This window comes from Pongo abelii, chromosome 15 (genome assembly GCF_028885655.2).
Source record: "Pongo abelii isolate AG06213 chromosome 15, NHGRI_mPonAbe1-v2.0_pri, whole genome shotgun sequence".
In the NCBI taxonomy this organism is placed as follows: Eukaryota; Metazoa; Chordata; class Mammalia; order Primates; family Hominidae; genus Pongo; species Pongo abelii.
The window spans coordinates 59,320,511-59,336,202 of record NC_072000.2 but is presented as its reverse complement, the minus strand read 5'-3'; the positions used below and the strand labels follow the sequence as shown (position 1 = coordinate 59,336,202).

The 15,692-nt window shown below is 41.5% G+C and overlaps 1 protein-coding gene across 7 annotated transcripts in view; it reads right to left on the bottom strand.

The window, feature by feature from the left end:
• The window catches only part of FBXO34 (F-box protein 34), a 79,640-nt gene extending 66,932 nt beyond the window's left edge, over positions 1-12,708 (bottom strand). For 2 of the 7 annotated variants that reach the window (XM_054530118.2, XM_054530123.2), the window contains exons 1-2: positions 12,524-12,679; positions 4,481-4,597 (exon numbers count right to left, since the gene is read on the bottom strand). The gene's annotated coding sequence lies outside the window, so the exon portion shown is untranslated. Of the gene's footprint in view, positions 1-4,480; positions 4,598-11,738; positions 12,360-12,523 lie in introns of those variants that run through there. The other 5 variants (XM_054530119.2, XM_054530117.2, XM_024231925.3 and 2 more) reach the window with 5 other exon arrangements.
• Between the last annotated feature and the right edge of the window lie 2,984 nt (positions 12,709-15,692).

Sequence of the window (15,692 nt, the reverse complement as noted above, 5' to 3'; positions counted from 1 at the left end):
ACAAGTTAAAAATGTTGGTGTATTTTTTTAGCTTTTTATCAATCTAATCATAGCCTATGTTAAGTAAAATACAGCAAAGAAAATGTCAAATGAAAGACGATTCAATAAAGCATAAAGCTCTAAGGCCCTCTCTGGACTTATTTTCAGGTAACATTTCGATAGTCCTTTGCTCCACAAATGAGCTAAAATATAGTGATGATGGTAGAGCTCTTCATCCAAGAAAGAAGACAGCCTGAACAAGAGAAACCTATTCCCTAGGGTTAATGTGACTGGGGTTTGTAAAAAAGTACTGACAACCTCCAGAGAATAATCCTGATGACTGAACTTGAAATAAAACCTCTTGCCCTACTTTGGAAACAAGTTTGCCTCTCCTGGTTTCTGGACAATAAAGCAAAAGTGTCCTTTGAGACTACCTTATGAAACTCAAATTTCATCTTCAGAAACTCCAGCTAATCAATAATTCCCTATTCTGTAGTTCCAAGAATGATTCTACAGTTTCAAATAAACTACTCTATAAACAAAATTAATCTTTTTAATTGTCATAAAGCAAATGAACACCAACTCCTACAAATGAATCTGCTAAAAAGTGTCTAAGTTAACAAGCAGAGTAGAAAACACAGCAACTGCTTTTTTTTCTGGGGACACTGTCTACAGTCACTCAGAATGGTCCAGTGTATGACATACAATCATCGGCTTTCCTACAATACAGCCTTCAACATAAATAGGGTGTCCCAAGCCCCTGGCAATAGAACTGTTTACCAACCAAGAAGGTTGGGAAAGACACAAAATTGGCATGTGGCATGTGCCCAGACAGACTTCGTGGGGTTTGTGCTGTGAAATTTAAAGTTCTTATAAGGTTGTCTACAATGAAAAAAACATGTCAGCAGGGCCTATCGTGGTCCGATGTGTGATAAATGAGTCCATGACAGGATCAAGGGTGCCTTCCTTATCAAGAAGCAGAAAATCATTGTGAAAGTGTTGAAAGCACAAGCATAGAGTCAAAAAGCTAAATTTGGCAGGGGGGCAGTGGCTCAGGCCTGTAATCCCAGCACTTTGGGAGGCTGAGGCGGGCGGATCATGAGGTCAGGACATCAAGACCATCTTGGCCAACACAGAGAAACCCTGTCTCTACTAAAATACAAAAAATTAGCCAGGCATGGTGGCATGCGCCTGTAGTCCCAGCTGCTCGGGAGGCTGAGGCAGGGGAATCACTTGAATCCGGAAGGCGGAGATTACAGAGAGCCGAGATTGTGCCACTGCACTCCTGCCTGGCAACAGCTAATAACACTCTGTCTCAAAAAAAAAAAAAAAAAAAAAAAGCTAAATTTAAAAATGAAACTTATTGGAATAAACAATTTCAAAAAAACATAAAGCTACAAATTTACATAGCCCAGCTATGTCCTTTCTAAAGATAAGGAAAAGCTAAGCCTTCGATATGTGCCCACAATTCAGGGATAATATATAAAGCTTAATTTATTAGGGAAGACAAGGCTCATTACACGTGAAACAATTAAAGAGCAACAAGCAACGATATACAATGAAATGCCAACGTGCTGTGTGGCTAAGTACTCAATATACACCACAGGAATTTGGGAAATGGTAAGGATGTTACAGAGGGATTGGTGAGTCCAACAAGGTTTTATGGGAATAGACTTCGTAAAACAGATGTTATATAACGAGAAAGCAAGGCTGAGGAAACTGCCTGAATGACAGGTTTATTGCAGGGAGTCCCAGAAAATGGAGAGAAAGGGTGGGACTATCTTATGACGTCTAAACCTAGAGCAGGTTCTCATTTGCAGAGTAACGTCATCCCACTGGAATTTTTGTCCAACTAACCTGCCAACTGTGTATAAGATTGAAGGGGGCAAATATGGAATTACAAAAAACCATCATAGAGACAATTACAGAAATCTAAATTCACAATCATCATTGGTCTAGATCTGTGCTATCCAATACAGCAGCCACTAACCACATGTGGCCTTTGGCACCTGAAATATTAGTAGTCTGAACTGAGATGTGCTTTTTTTTTTTTTTTTTTAGGAGTCGGGTCTCGCTCTGTCATCCAGGCTGGAGTCCAGTGGCATGATCATAGCTCACCCTAACCTAAAACTCCTGTGTTCAAGAGATTCTCCTGTCTCAGCCTCCCAAGCAGCTAGGACTACAGGCATGGGCTACCATGCCCAGAGGGATATGTTTTAAGTGTAAAATGCACACCAGACTGTAAACTATTTCAGTAATTTTTATATTGATTTCAATGTGAAATCATGTTCTGGATATATTGTGTTAACATATTTTTAAAATATTTTTCACCTGTTTCTTTTTCCTTTTTTAATGTGGCTAACTAGAAAACGCTAAATTACATACATACAAGGTTCATATTATAGTTATCCCTCAGTATCCATGGCGGATTGGTTCCAGGACCTCCCTTGGACACCAAACTCCATGGATGCTCAAGTTCCTGATATATGGCCGGGCGCGGTGGCTCACACCTGTAATCCCAGCACTTCAGGAGGCTGAGGCGGGAGGATCACGAGGTCAGGAGATCGATACCATCTTGGCTAACATGGTGAAATCCCGTCTCTACTAAAAATACAAAAAATTAGCCAGGCAAGGTGGTGGGCACCTGTAGTCCCAGCTACTTGGGAGGCTGAGGCAGGAGAATGGTGTGAACCTGGAAGGCGGAGCTTGCAGTGAACCAAGATCCCGTCACAGCACTCCAGTCTGGGTGGACAGAGCAAGACTCTGTCTCAAAAAAAAAAAAAAAAAAAAGTTCCTGATATAAAATGGTGTAGTATTTGCATATAACCTACGCACATTCTACCACATACTTTAAATAAACTCTAGATTACTTAAAATACCTAATACAATGTAAATGCTATGTAAACAGTTATGCTGTACTGTCGTGACAAGAAAAAATATCTGTACATGTTCAATACAGATGTAATTTTTTTTCCTCTAGTATTTTCCATCTGAGGTTGGTTGGATCCATGGATGATAAACCCACAGATAGAGGGCTATTTCTACTCAACAGCACTGCTCTACATAGTTATCTCAACTTTTCTGATTCTCCCATTCGCATTTTTTAAAACATTTTTAACATTTACCCACAAATATGATGTGATATATATATACATGTATGTATATATATATCATGTACTAATATATTTTACATACATATAAAATGTATATAAATACTAGTAGGATGAGAAGAATAAACAGAAGTTTCAATATTTTTCTTTCCACAATCCAACAGACTAATCCACACACTACCACACTGGAGGTTTAAGATATTATCAAAGAGACTAAACAGAAAAAGGCAAATGCAAATGAAAGTTTCACTAAAACTTAATGACTGGTTGACCATGGAAGTAAAGGGAGAGGATGGACATAATGCTATTTGCTACTCAGTATCTACTGGCTCTTTATTTAGGGGGCACTTAGCAAATTCTTCCAGATCCTGCCATCCACTGCTTCTTGATCTTCCCTTCGAAATCCACTTCCTCTCCCACGATGCTGGTTAGCAGGGAATGACCCCCAGCTCCAGAGGCAGGCCCAGGCTGGCTAAACTAATTAGCAAATCATATTTCTCTTGCCTTAATGGTTGATTCAGAAATGACAACATAACCCAAAGTCAATGAGACACAAGAATACATTTCTTGAGCTTCTAGGAAGAGAAACTCTCTTCTAGCACTGGTTCTTAAGCTGAGGCTCACACATACTCCAAGGGTTTATATATAGAATTCAGGGTGTCGTTAAACTGAGAAAAACAAATGACATCTTTACTTTAACCTCTAACTGAAATTTAGCATTTCCTTTCACTGTGAATTTGGCCTAAACACCACAATAGTATTATATTAGCAATATCTGTTCATTTTGTCACCAGTAGAAATCACAGTTTATTTATGTTCCTATCACATGATCTTTGGTTGCAGATACCTCCAAATAGTAATAATACTCATCACCACTTGGAAATTATTAGACCCCACTAAATATATATATTTTTTTTTCTTTTCTTTTTTTTTTTGACAGAGTCTCGCTTATGTCACCCAGGCTGGAGTGCAGTGGCACGACCTCAGCTCACTGCACCCTCCGTCTCCCGGGTTCAAGCAATTCTCTGCCTCAGCCTACCAAGTAGCTGGGATTACAGGCACCCACCACCATGCCCAGCTAATTTTTGTATTTTTAGTAGACGAGGTTTCACCGTCTTGGCCAGGCTGGTCTCCTGACCTCGTGATCCACCCGCCTCGGCCTCCTAAAGTGCTGGGATTACAGGCGTGAGCCACCACGCCCGGCCTTCACTAAATCTCTTTAATAAAGAAACAGGGTGGGCATGGTGGCTCATGCCTATAATCTCAGCATTTTGGGAGGCCAAGGCAGGAGGATGGCTTGAGCCTAGGAACTCGAGACTAGCCTGGGCAACATGGCGAGACCTCATCTCTACAAAAAAATTTTAAAATTAGCTGCATATGGTGGTGCGCACCTGTGGTCCCAACTACTTAGAAGGTTGAGGTGAGAAGATCACTTGAGCTTAGGAGGTTCAGCTGCAGTGAGCCTTGTTAGCACCACTGTACTCCAGCCTAGGCAACAGATCAAGCACCTGTCTCAAAAAAAGAAACAGGCATTACCAACAATTTTTAAAAATACTTTTATAACTACATTTTAATGTAACTAGTTTTCTTTGTACAGTAGTCCTATGTATTTTCCTCCGGACTTGATAGCATGAGGTTGTAGGGCTTGAGCTGCAACAAACATGTTGTGAACACAAAGGGACCAAAACCACGGAAGCTGAGCTCATTAAATAAAGGAAGAGAAAGATGAAGTCTGATCACATAAGTATAACTGAATCAAGCCTCAACTTTGGACTTTTTAATATTGTGAGCCAGTGAATTTGAGTTACATCAGCATTAAAAAATCTAAATGATACAGTTTTCAATAGTTTCTATCTCAGAAAACTAGAACAATACCCATGCCTTTGGACTGAAAAAGAAAACTTAGAAAAAGCTTAACTTTGTCACAATGAGGGAATCTGGGGAAAATGAGTTCAGTTCCTCACAAACTGTACTGCAGACTCAATAATGCAATAAAGCTCTCACATGCACTTTCTGTTTTATACATAGGCAATGCTAAGGTTTCACATATGACCTAAGTATGGGCAAGCAGACATACCTGCATAAGATACAGAGAACAGAAAGAACAGTCCTACCCAAGGACGTTAAACTTCTGGTAGCGGCTTTCTGATTCAACAACATGGTTCTCGGTGCTGTGGTGGCAGTAGCCACCTTGGCAGGCAAGCTCTGCAGTGTCATTCAGGGGTTTGTTTCTAGAAGTTCAGACTAATCTGTTCATTCAGCCCGCTCAAAGTTTACATATCTTTCTCTCAATAAATCCTGTTTGCTACAACTACTTAAAGCAAATGCTCTTGCTACAGGATCCTGAATAAGTCAAAGTAAAAAGGGATATACAAAAGAAGCATCTTCCTAGTAGTCAGAAACCCAACAAGAGTTAAGAGTTTATCAATAAAAATGTAGGCATGACTTGGATAGAATTATAACTGAGAAGCCCTAAGAGGTAAGGGCTGGATTATAAGAAGGAATAAAGGTTCAAGAACAGAGGGTTAGATAGTCTGGATCTGGAAGAGAAAGAATTGTCAGAAAAGGTGAGAAATTCGAGATAAGCAAAGAACTAAGAGAAGAGAGAACTCAAAACATGAGGTCTTCTATACAACTAAGTACCAAAGATAACAAACAGGATAAAGATTTAACAGAAAGATCTGTGAAAAACATTACTTCCTTCCTCAAAAACTATCACTGGGTACAAAATAATACTCAAACTCCTTCCAAAACCTGGTCCCAACCACCTTGTCTGCTACTGTTCCTTTATACAAAAGCTTCTAGTCACAGTCTTTAAAAAAATAAAATAAAATAAAAAATTCTTCTCTGGATCCTCAAATAAAGGCCTGTCCTTGTTCAGTCAGGCTGCTACAAAATACCTTACACTGTGTAATTTTTATGCAACAGAAATTTATTGCTGACAGTTCTGGAGACCGAGAAGTCCAGGATCAGGGCACTGGCAGATTCAGTGTCTGGTGAGGCCCTGTTCCTCAGAGATGGCACCTTACAGGATGGAAGGGACAAAGAGCTCCTCAAGCCTCTTTTCCAAGGGCATTAATCCCATTCATGACTTAATCACCACCTAAAGGCCCCAGCTCTTAATACTATCACACTGGGGATTAAGTTTCAACATTTAAATTTTGAAGGGACACCAACATTCAGACCTTAGTAAGACCTAATTCAAGATCCACTCCTAAGAAACTTGCCTCCTCGGAATTCATGTAACATTTACTTATCTCTCTTCAGATAACTAATTAAAATCCAAACTAAGCCCGTGGTACATGCCAGTTACTCAGAAGGCTGAGGATCACTTAAGCCCAAAAGTTCAAGGCTGCAGTACACTATAATCAGGCCTTTGAACAGCCACTGCACTCCACACTAGGCGAGATCTAGTCTCTTTAAAAAATAATAATTAAAAAAAAGCAGCCGGGCATGGCGGCACACACCTGTAGACCCAACTACTCAAGAGGCTAAGGAAGGAGGATGGCTTGAGCCCAGGAGCTCAATGTTACAGTGAGCTATGATTGCACCACTGTACTTCAGTCTGGGCAACAAAGCGAGACTGTCTCAAAAAACAAAACAAAACAAAAAATTAAATCATAGAGCAAGGGCTATGTTCTTCATTTCTTTATACTCTGAACACCAAGCACAATGCGACCCTAATGTACTTCTAATAAAGTAGATCATTTGAACAAGTAGTTTCAGAAGAAACTAGTAGAAATATAACTGCAGGAGATTAAACAGCTAATGAAATTAACCTAGAAGGTGCAGGAAGGAACTTTTTGTGGTGATGATAATGTTCTATATCTTGACAGGGATATGGGTTACACAGATGTATGAACTTGTTCAAACTAAGGGAATGGTATACATAAGATTTGTAGATTTTACTATATACAAGTTTTGCCTAAAAACTGTAATACCCAACCTTGTTTTTTCCTTATTCACCTGGCCTTGTTTCTCCCTTAGCTAAGAGAACCAGACAAACTCCATCTTGGCTCCTTCACTGGCAGCCCCTTCCTCAAGGATTTAACTTGTGCAAGCAGACTCCCAGCACATCCAAGAATGCGATTAACTGATAAGATATTGTAGCAAGCTATATCCGCAGTCCCCAAGAATTCGTCTGATTGATAATGCCCAAAGCCCCACGTCTATTACCTTGTAATAGTCTTAAAGCCCCTGCACCTGGAACTGTTTACGTTCCTGTAACCATTTATCCTTTTAACTTTTTTGACTACTTAACTTCTGTAAAATTGTTTTAACTAGACCCCCCCTCCCCTTCCTCAACCAAGATATAAAAGTTAATCAAGCCCCTCCCTCGGGGCCGAGAGAATTTTGAGTGTTAGCTGTCTCTCGGTCGCCGGCTAATAAAGGACTCTTAACTCGTCTCAAAGTGTGGCATTTTTCTAACTTGCTCAGGCACAACAAAACAAGTAAACAAACAGTTAATAATAGGCATGGGGAAATGTCTAGGTGTAAAGTATACTTTGAAATACAACAAAAACAAAAGAATTGATGAATGGATAGACCGATAGATAGGCAATAAAGCAAATACACCAAAATATGACTAACAATATACGGGTGGTGGGTATTTAGGTATGCAATGTACAAACTATTCTTTCCACTTTTCTGTAATGAACGAAATGTTTCACTATAAAATCTTCCAGAAAGAAAGCAAACACTGGAAATGAAGGCTGTGAGAGGCTTGCGTATTTCCGAAGTTCATCAATTAAAGGATTGACTTTAAAGGAAAAGAAGGTATATGCATGCCTGAGAGTGGAAAGAAAAGGAGAACAGGTATTCGGGTTGTCCCTCTTTTCTATGCTTCTAATTTTAGATTGCCTATATAGACTAGTTCTGGCCTTGAGCACTTGTTCTTGCCTCTAAGGAAGCCCGAACTCACTAAGTTCCATTCATTCTAGCACAATCTCAATCTGTGGTATCTAGGCCCTTTGTCTGTCTTGGGCTATGATAAGCTATTCCCTATTCTTTTTAACTGAGTTTCTAATACCTCCTTAAATTGACCTTTAACTAACACCTCTGGCCAATCTAGCATAACCTAAATAGTTTATCCTCGTGGTTTTTTGTTTGTTTGTTTTTTTTGAGACGAGTCTCTATCACTCAGGCTTAAGTGCAGTGGCACCATCTCGGTTCACTGCAAGCTCCGCCTCCCGGGTTCACACCATTCTCCTGCCTCAGCCTCCCAAGTAGCTAGGACTACGGGTACCCGCCACCACGCCCGGCTAATTTTTTGTTTTTGTTTTTGTTTTTTTTTTAGTAGAGATGGGGTTCCACTGTGTTAGCCAGGATGGTCTCAATCTCCTGACCTCGTGATCCACCCGCCTCAGACTCCCAAAGTGCTGGGATTACAGGCATGAGCCACTGCACCCGGCCAATAGTTTATCCTCTTGACCCAACTCTAGCCTCTCACACCCAAGACCCATCATAGCAAGGCAATGTTAAAACAAAGGTTAAGGGTCCTTGCAGCAAGGACATATCATCTCTGTGTCACAGTCCCTAGCTGAGTACCTGGCACAAAAATACTCAAAAAAATGTTTGTTGGATGAATGAAATCCATCCATACCTAATAATGCAATAACCACACTTACATAGCACTTAGTTTCATATTTACACCTACACTCTACTGAGGATAGGAAAAGTACATGTTAGGTTTCTGAAGCTGAATATTTTAAAAGGGATTAATGAGAGCCTCTTCTGTGGAGCATTAACTAGAAGATGGAGGTGGGAATGAAAGGTTGGTAAGTTCTTTTAACCAACACTAAGAAACAACTACACTGTATTAATGCTCTCCTGGAAAATACAGTATGTCATCAGCTTCAAAATACCATAAGCATTAACTAAAGGGGAGAAGATAAATTATGCAAAGATAAGAACTTACAGGAATTCAATTTCCAGATGACCTAAATGCATTTCGAGTTAATCTGCTCTTTTTTGTTTTTGTTGCTTCCAAAGGACTGCAGATTATGCACTTGCTGAATTTTGCCTTTGTCACACATGACCTAACAAGGAAGGCATTCATTATACCATAGTAGCTTCCCTCAAGTATCTGGTTCTAAACAGCTGCAAATTTTGGAAGATAACACTAAACGATGTCTCTGAAGATAAGTATGTTCTCTCCCAAACAAATATTAAAACAAGATTAAAGTTACTAGAATATAAAAACTGTCAAATTAAGCTAGCTGAACATAAATTAAGTTTAAAAAATAAAGAAAAATTTTTAAGAATTTAAATCCTAAATGTTAATAAAATAACTGATCCAATAAACATATCCTGAGGAATTTCTACAATACAGCACTCTCATCTTGACATTTGCTTTTATCCATCAGAAAGATGGATAACAAATGACTGTTTAATTTAGCGCCTTCAAATTATATAAGTGAATAAAATGACTTAAAATAATAAACCAATCTCAAAATTAATTTCCATAAAACCATTTATATGAAGTAAAAGCTGCTTCCCAGACCCAAAACTGGAAAGCATGGGTGAAAAAGATCCTGCCAAAAATAGAAACAGACTGTAAAAATGTTTCACACGAGTTCTGGCTTGTTAGATAATTACACAACACTCACAAGCTGGCTTTTTAAATATCTGTCCTTGTCCCTCAGTCACATCAGTATGCACTATGACATTTATTCTTCACCTATTAACTCATTTTCCATGAGGAAAAATAAAAACTTCCTAACTGCTAAGCAAAATAGAGGGGGAAAATGCACTGCCGAAGAGCAGGTATCTCCTTATCAGCTGTAGGTCCTTCAACTCTTACTTAGTCTGACTTTCATCCTTTCCCATTAATACTAGTACACCTGGCCGAGAACGGTGACTCACACCTGTAGTCTCAGCACTTTGGGAGGCTGAGGTGGGCGGATCACGAGGTCAGGAGTTCACGACCAGCCTGGCCAACATAGTGAAACCCCGTCTTTGCTAAAAATACAAAAATTAGCCGGGCATGGTGGCACGCACCGGTAGTCCCAGCTACTCGAGAGGCTGAGCCAGGAGAATCGCTTGAACCCGGGAGGCGGAGGTTGCAGTGAGCCGAGATCGCACCACTGCACTCCAGCCTGGGCGACAAAGCAAGACTCCGTTTCAAAAAAACATATAAAAAAACTAGTACACCTAACTTACATAGAGCCATGTAGCCGGCCCCAGAATGGCTACCGCTCGGGAAAGACACATGCAAGCGTCCATTTTGGACCTCCTTCAATTGCATTACATAGTATCTTGCCAAGATTCTTTCATCTTAAAGGTTGACTAACACTCTCAATATCAGCAGTTGCATAATAATTCAAGTGCTTCTCAGTCTCTGGTGATCCAAAGGCTCAAATTTGTATCTTTTATACAAAATTTTGTATACAAAATTTGTACATACAAAAAATAATTTGTATACAAAATTGTATCTTTAGAGACTTCACTCAACACTGTCAGCATAAAATTCCTAATTTCTTAAAAGAAGGAAGAAAAAACCAGAACAACTTTCAGTAGCGCACACAATGCTGTCAAATTCCCAAGGTTGTGGTGAGGATCAAAATAAGATGTACACGAAAGCCTTGTTTTGTGAACTTCCAGTCCAATCCAATAGTACCTAACAGGGGTAAATTTTTGCTTTTATTTCCTGCCTGAAAATGGGCATAACTTCCATCTGCAGGTTGATGTAAAACCCAGAGAGACAGTATCTTATCAATCACCACTAAAAGGCAAATGGGGAGCAGGAAGTATTGAGAGAGAGGAAAAAAAAAAAAAAAAACACCAACGGTACCATTACAAGTCAAGGTCAGTGAGGAAGGATTAAGGACTTCTACCCAAGCTTCCTGCTAAAGACTAACTATGCTTCAAGTTTAAGCCATCTACCTTTTGAACTAGATTCCATTTACATTATTCTACAGAGGAGGAAATGAAAAGTACTGATATGCTGGAATACCTGAAGAGGGTCACTATGACAAGTGACTAGCTTCTCTTCCAGTTAGATCTCTTTTGAAAGCTTTGGAAGAAAAACAGTATTCACAGACAAATCATTTTTTTTAATTCTGTAATTTCATATTTAAAAGCACTACAGACAAAATGTTAGTTACCTATCCAGACAAGCGGTCCTGGAATATGTTTTTATATTAAGTTATAGCCGGGTCTTAGTAAGAAAGCAAGAAAAAGGCTTGTTGCTGACTTCTAAACCATGGTAGCATTGGGTGGTAGCATGGTAGCATAGGGTGGGATAGGGACAACCTGGATAAATTAACTCCTCAGGTAATTATTATTTAAGACAAATGTTGGGTTAATTCAAACTCCTCCCTCCCTTTACAACAGAAAAAAATCATGTAAGATCCACTCTCCCTCCTCCTGGCCATTTTCTAACAAAAAATGCTAACAAGCAGATAGAAGTCCAGTTTAAAAAAAAAAAAAGCAAACTGATTTATCAGCACTAGAAGTGGCTCTCTTTTTTTCAGTAATTCTGATTGCAAACTATCAAACTATGAATTTAGCTTCCTAAAAGGCTTTTTACATTACAACCTCCAAAAAACTTCCTACCCTGACTTAAGTTTTTCTAAATCAAATGTCTTATACTGAGCTGTACTCGCAACGCTTGCTGGACAAGAAGTTAAAGAAACTGACAACTATTACCTTAAAATTGCAAAATGCTGATACCGAACAACTTTCGATTCAAATCCACTGCGATTCCAGGCGTTCGTGGAGGACAACTTCCTTTTTCTCCCCTGCGGGTCCCCCCGGCCCTTCCGCGAGCCCAGGTTCCCGCCCGGACCTGCAGTGACATCCCAGGACCCATCTTCTGACGTCAGACACGCGGACCCACAGCCCTATGACTTCATCGCGGACTGAGGACGAACCGCAGTCGACTTGCGCCAGCCCAGAGGCTGGGGAGGCGTCCGAGCCTCCGTCCCGCCTCGTCGTCGAGGAAGGTTAAGGACAAGCGCCAGCTCACCTGCGCTGGGGCAGGGAAGGGCAGAGTGGCCAAGGCCGGGCGGGCGTGACAAGGGCGAGGCGACCCCAGTCCAGAGGCTGACTTCCTCACCGCCCTGGGTCCCGTAGGTGGGAGCGCCCGTCCGGTGCAAGCTCACGGCCTATCCGTGATCTCCTCGGCTTCAGCCGGGACCCAGGACCCCGCTCCCTACCCGCCCGACCCTCCGTGGCCCGCGGGGGCGCTCAGCGCCCGCGCCGTGCGCGAGGGAAGGGCCACACCGGAGGAGGCGCAGGCGGCCGAGTCCCTGCCCCGGATCCGCGGGCGGCGCCCCCGCCCCCGCCCCCGCCCCCACCCCCACCCCCACCCGCCCGGCGCCCCGGGAGCGCAGGCAGGCGGCGGGAGGGGGCGGGGAGCGGCCACGGTGGCCGCCGCCGGACCCCAGTAACGCACGGCCCTCGCGCCACGCCCCACCTCGGCCCGGACCCACCTGCGCTCCTGCCCCGGCCGCGGCCTGGCCCGGGGCTGCACCAGCCCGATGCAGTGGTGGCGGCAGCAGCGGTGGCGGGAGGCCTGGCTCGCTCCCCACCGCTGAGGCGGACCGAGCACCCAGCGCGGCGCGGCGGCGCCCAACGCTCGCCGCGAAACCCATTTGTTTGGCTAAAACGGAGTGACGTCACGCGCCGGCCCAATCGACGGTTGGCCGGGGGAGGGGCCACGGATCCAGAGTTTCACGGCGCCCCCTGCCGGACACTGGGGGCGGGAAGGGGGAAGTGAAAAGGGAGACCTGGATGACGCGTCTGCGGCCCCCAAGTGGTAGAGAATGAAAGTTTGAGCACGACTGTAGGGAAAGGAATCAAACCTCCCAGGCCAGCCTCAAGGGTAGCGACGCCAGGGTTCAATCAGCAGACATGTCAAGTTTATGAATATTCGTGGGTGGACCTGAAGCTATAAATGGTCTCAGATACTATTAGATAACCTAGTAGACCTGGATCCTCATATTGGCTCTGCTGCTAGCTTGGAAGGCTGGGGTTCAGAGTTTCAATTTGTAAAATGACAAAATTGGAAGGGTCCCTTCTGACTCTCTTTCCCATGCAAATCATGGCAGGGATACCTGTCAGCAAGTAGATAAACGTTGAGGCTGACACGAAACTGTTAAAGTCTGTAGAAGTTTAAGGGCTGGTTAATGATGGGTATAAATTTTTAACACTTTATATTCAAATCAGAGGGCCAGTGAGGAACTTTTGATCCCCAACCTTTAAGCTTATTATTGTTTTCATTGTGAAAGTAATATTAACCACATTGAAAAACATGAGGACAATGTATTTTCTTCTAGACCTTTTGCCCTATCACATATATTTTACTACACTGTAATAGTAGTTGTACGCGATTTTGCATCCTCTTTTCACTTTTATAAGCATTCCTCATATTTCCACATAAGCTTCATAACCAGTTTAACAGCTGTGTAAAATTACATTAACTGGACATAAAATTTACTGCATTAATTCTCTATTTTTGGACATAACTGGTTTCCTTCACTTTTTTCCATTATAAATAAATCATAGAACATCTTCATGAATGTAGATTTTTAAAGATACCCAAAAGTGAAATTACTAGATGAAAAAGACTATCAACACTTTCACAGTTACTAATACAAACTGCCAAATGATTTTTAAAAGGTTGTACCAAGTTACACTTAAACCAGCAACTTTGATTTTAGCCAGTCCTTAACAAAAATAATTTTGTCCAATTATAAAACTACTGTTGTAAAATATATGTGTAAAATCTTAAGTATTAAAACATAAAAACAAAATAAAAATATTTCCCATAATCTCATCACCAAGAAATAACCACTCAATATCTCCATCTAGACCTTTATCTATATACATATTTTTTAATAAAAATTGGAGAGGGGAAGGCCAGGCACGGTGGCTCACATCTCAAAAAGGAAAAAAAAATTAAGGAAGGGTGTTATATGGTACACCTTGGCATCAAACTGTATGTCTGATTTAATATGTGATCAATATTAGCTCAATATATCACGATCATTTGAAGCTTCTTTATGTCATAGTTAGCCCAAAATTGTAAAACTTCAATTTATCCTTTCAGATTCATCTCGAACACTGTCCTTCTTAAAACCTCTTGATTCCTTCTGGGCATGGTGGCTCACGCCTGTAATCTCAGCACTTTGGGAGGCCGAGGCAGGCAGATCACTTGAGGTCAGGAGATCAAGACCAGCCTTGCCAACATGGTGAAACCCTATCTCTACTAAAAATACAAAAATTAGCCTGATGTGGCGGGGCACGCCTGTAGTCCCAGCTACTTGGGAGGCTGAGGCAGGAGAATCGCTTGAACCTGGGAGGTGGAGTTTGCAGTGAGCTGAGACCACACCACTGCACTCCTACCTGGGCGACAAGAGTGAGACTCCATCTAAAAAAAAAAAAAACTTGATTCCTGTTGATTAGAGGAATCAAAAAGTTGATATAAAAATGAAATTAATTGTAAAAGACATAATAAAAGCCCGAACTATTAATTATTATATTTTTTCATCTTTTTCTTGAGGCGGGGTCTCACTATGTTGCCCAGGGTGGTCTCAAACTCATGGCCTCAAGCAATCCTTTCTCAGCCTCCCAAGTAGCTGGGATTACAGGAGTGAGCCACCATGCCTAGCCTATGAATTATTCATTATTAAAGTCCACAGACATAAAATTATTCTGTCAAATTGCTAGTAAAGTTTCTAAAATCTTATTCTCAATTTTGGTTCTTGTCTCAGATTGGCCAGTGGACCACATTTTGAATAGCCCCAGTCTAGGAGAAAAAACTAGGAGAGAGTGTAACCATGTTAGGCAAGACCTTCGCTTGATTTTGTTTCTCCATGTATAATAGCAATGATCCCCTAGAAGCAAAGCCAGTAGAGCCAGTACAGTTTGTCAACCCACAGGTCCTGTGGTAGGTCTTCAGGAAGGTGCTCCACAGGTGGGCATGGGGTGGCACATTGAGGCCATGGGACTGGTGAGAGCCGAAAGAAGAACAAGACTGAGGTGGCACAGCAGCGGAAAAGTTCTAAATATATATAGTATATATATTTGGTTATTCCATTAGTAATTAAAACTTTGTTGTTTCAAGCCAGCAAACATATTAAATTAAAACACAGTGCAAGGGATTTGTCTTGTACAGACTTGGTTTCATTTCTGTTCTTTGCTCAGAAAAAAAAAACTAAGAACTTACTGCTTATTCCTTAATAAGCTTACTCCAACCTCCAAATAAAAACACCGACTGCTATGGTTTGAACGTGTCCCCCAAAGTTTATATGTTAGAAACTTAATCCTCAATGCAACAGTGTTAAGAAGCGGGACCTTTAAGAAGCAATTAGGTCATGAGGGCTCCATCCTTATGAATGGATTAATGCCATTATCAAGGGAGTGGATTACTTATCAAGAGAGGCAGTTACTATAAAAGCAAGCTTGGCTCTCTCTATCTTTCACTCTGTTAGGTGTTCTCTTGCTCTTCCACCTTATACCATGGGATGATGTAGCAAGAAGCCCCTCAAGAGATATGCACCCCTTGACCTTGGACTTCCCAGCCTCCAGAACTGTAAGAAATAAATCTCTGTTCTTTATACATGACCCAGTCTCAGGTGTTCTGTTATAGTAGCATCA